At 45.4% G+C, this 3,687-nt stretch overlaps 1 pseudogene; it reads right to left on the bottom strand.

Moving 5' to 3' along the window:
- Positions 1-1,087: 1,087 nt before the first annotated feature.
- LOC101565772 lies at positions 1,088-1,646 on the bottom strand (annotated as a pseudogene).
- Between the last annotated feature and the right edge of the window lie 2,041 nt (positions 1,647-3,687).

Genomic DNA, 3,687 nt, shown 5'->3' with positions numbered 1-3,687 from the left:
TTGTGTTTGATGTCTAGACTAACCCCTCAACTGCTCCTAAGATACAGTGCCTACAAGTGTTGTTCTCTTTGGGCAAAAATAAACTTCTAGGAAAACTGTTTAAGTGGAAGCAAATAAGCAGACCTCCTCGTGAAACAAATTAGACAGAACCAACAACTATTAATCAAATTCTATTTCCTATCTTAAATATAAGAGGTATGATCAAGATACACAGTGTGTTTAAATTTTTAAAAAATATCACAGTAAGATATACTTCTGTGAATGTTCCCCAAAAGAGAAGCTCCCCATAGCTTCAAGTGCTCTCATTCCAAAGCTCCGGCCCATCTCCCAGCAGTGCAGCCAGTCCTCTCTCCTGACTTAACAAAGTGTGACCAATAATACAGTGAAAGCCACTGCCCAGTGCCACCTAATGTGTGTCCTCCTCTACCTTATTCATCAGATTTGGCACTCTGTGACCTCGGACTCATTCCAAAGTCAAAATGGCCATGAAGGAAAATGTTTTCAAAAGATTCAGGACATCAAGGCAGTCTGGACAGCTCAACTAAAGATCCTCAGGGAAAAGACTTCCAGAGGTGCTGCAGAAACTGCAAAGACAGTGACACGAGTGTGTCCACAGCAAGAGCAAGCCGGAGCCTTGAGGGGCATTCACGGCAGTGCACCTTTCCCTGCAGGCCTTTTTAAAAAGTAGAAACATTTGCTATATGTTCCGATCCCATGCAAACAAATACAGATGTGCATGGTGCACTTGCATGAGTGAGGGCACTTTGCATTGGTGAAGACTTGCTGTGGATGGACTGCTGTGACTGTGGTAGAGTGCCAGGCAGAGAGGTCGGTGGGAGCAGAGTCCACACACTCCCTCAAGGCAGCAGACTGTCCAGGTCCTCCTGGTCAAGAGACTGATCTGGGCCTTTGGATTGTTCCTGCTCCACTGTGCTTTGCTTTGCAGTTCTTGTTTCACTGTTCTGCAAGCAGGGAGAAGTAGGACGTTCAGTGAGACTAAACACACATACTATACGTCACAAATACTGAATCGAGTGTGCCCCTTTGTTCTTCTGCAAATTCAGCAGCTCTTCACCTCCAATTACTTTTAAGAGAAGTGAAGGTAACTCACATGGAGAAACCAGTGGGTCCTGGCGCTCAAGCGCAGGGGTGACAAGGCAGGTGTGGGCCAGGGGTGGGCCTGGCTGGCCCAGCAGGCCTTCTGCAGGAAGTCTGCAGCCTGGACGCACTGCTGGCACAGAAGCTTGAAGTCAGGCTCATTCCCGTACGAGGGGTCTTTAGTGATGAGTGTTTATGTGGATCCCTGCCCCAAGCTGTTTGATGCCAGCTTTCACTTGATTACTGTTTCGATTCAGATTTCTCAAATTACTTTCGTCCGTACACACTATGTAGCTGTGAGGTCTTCTCTGGTGACCCTGTCCTCCTGGTGCGTGGTGGTGCTAATGCCATGATTTCTTAAACAACTCACAGCTCCCAGGTCTGAGCCCGACCCATATTCCAGTCAGAAGCAGCACTGCTGTCAACGGCCCAGTCACCTGAAATGTGTTGATCATTCACAAGCCTTTTGAAAACTGCTTCTGCAGTGGTGACTGGCAAATGTTACCCAGACACAGGGAAAGCAGCGACTGCCGCCTGGATTCAGCCATGTCACTAAGCAGTCACCAGAACCCAGCCTATAGCTATTTATCAACATGTGTATTAGTCACTTTTTATCCCTGGGACATAATACCCAACATACTCCAACTGGATCATGGTTTGTGTGCATTCAGGCCATCGATGCCTGCTGCAGAGCAGAAATGGCACGATGAAGGGCTGGGCTGAAGAGGCAGCTCAGTCCAGTGAGGCTGCAAAGCAGAGGTGGAGAGGAGGGGCTGGAGGCAAGGGAATGTGCACCCAGGTCCCACGCAGCCCTCTGGCCCCTCCCCTCTAAGCCAGCTCCATCTGCAAACAGCACGTTCAACCACCAGCTGCCCCGCAGGCGAGCATAGTACCTGCATGATCCAGGCACCTGCCAAAGCCTGGCTTCTGAGCACATGAGGCTTTGGGGGATATGCTAGGTCCGAACCTTAGCACCATTATTAACAGAACACATTAAGGGGGATCCATGTTACATTTTTAATGGATTGGGGGGGGTACCGGGTATTGAACTCAGGACCTTGTGCTTGCCAAGCAAGCACTTATTCTACTGAGCTATCTCCCCAGCCCTTTAATGGATTCTTTGGCAACAAAAAAATATACTTTCCTTTAAGGACACCTCTGTCTTAAGGATCCTTTAAGGATATATCTATCTTTATAGCCACGCTTTAAGGAGGGTTTGGGTTTTTGGAAATTCAATCACTTCATAGTGATGATAACTAGTGAGGCATGAGAAATCATATTTCTCCACAGCAGTATTCAAATAAGTAGAGGCTGTCAGAAAGTTCTTGGTAACTATATTAAAGCCCCCAAAAAACAAAATACTCTCTTAAGTAAAAAGTTTCATATAGAATTTCAAATATAAAAGGAAAAATTACAGTAGGTTTCTCCCTGTAATATGCATGCTATTTATGGATTATATTAGGCATAAAAATACATTGGCTCTAATAACATCCCGGTTATTTTCCGAATCCTACTGAGAAGTGCGTGTTTGGAGAGCTTAACAAAGGAAGAAAGAGGTTCAGGGGAAAAAGTTAACAGAAGTCAAACCTCGTCAGTAGGAGTCAAAACAATGCGATTTGCGTGAATCTGGGAAACGGGGTTTCTAAGCAGCCACCAATAACACTGCACGCATTAGTCAGCCTGCCGGCGCCCTGGTGACCCATCAGTTTGTGGGTAAAAGAAAGCACTGGCTTAAAGTAACTTAAAATTGCTGCGTGGGCTGATGGTAAGCGATCGCCACAGAGTGCGCCTCCACACCTCCTAACAGAGCTCGGGCAAATGCGGCTCCACGTCCAAACACGCCTGACTCAGAGCCTGAAGCTACGGGCCTTCTCTATACTCAAGAAATACATGTCCTGGCTGCCATGTCTGACTCCTCCATCTGTTGGACACAGAGTGAGGCGAAATGCAGCAGTTCCCAGAAGGAACAGTAGGATAGCAAGGAGCGCAGTAAGGGGTAAGGCTCGGCAGAACTTGTTTCTTAAAAAAAAAAGAACAAATAATAGTAAAAAGAAACATTAGAAACAATACAGAGTTTCACTAAACAAGATTATTGGAAATCAGGAATGTTGTTATGCTGCGCACTGCTGTTTCCAAATTAGTTGTTGAGGTTACCAGATATAAGCATGCAAAACTGGTTTTAAAAAAAAATGAAAAGAAGAGAAAAGCAATTTAAGCATCAGCTGTCCCCTTCAGCACACCAGCAGAAATCACCAGGACAATTACGCAAGCTACCCTGTGTGTATACATATATATTCGTGCCTTCATTCTTTCCACCTTTCCTTCATCGCAGTTGTTCCTTCTCTTTAAACAATTTCTTGCCCTTTCACAGTATCCATTGTACCTTTCAGCTCCTACCCTTTAAGTTCTCATACTAGGAAGACGATACCATGTTTATACTTCTCAGATGAAGAAATACAAATGGCAAATAAATATATGAAAAATATTTAGAGTGTTGGTCATTCAAGAAGCACAAATTAAAACAACACTGAGAGTCCGTCTCACCCCAGAAAGAACGGCTGCCATCAAGCAGTCAGCCAATGGCAAAGG

The sequence above is a fragment of the Octodon degus genome, unplaced genomic scaffold (assembly GCF_000260255.1).
Source record: "Octodon degus isolate 3935 unplaced genomic scaffold, OctDeg1.0 scaffold00057, whole genome shotgun sequence".
NCBI classification, from domain to species: domain Eukaryota; kingdom Metazoa; phylum Chordata; class Mammalia; order Rodentia; family Octodontidae; genus Octodon; species Octodon degus.
The sequence above is the reverse complement of the archived record's forward strand: the minus strand, read 5'-3'. Positions and strand labels throughout refer to the sequence as shown.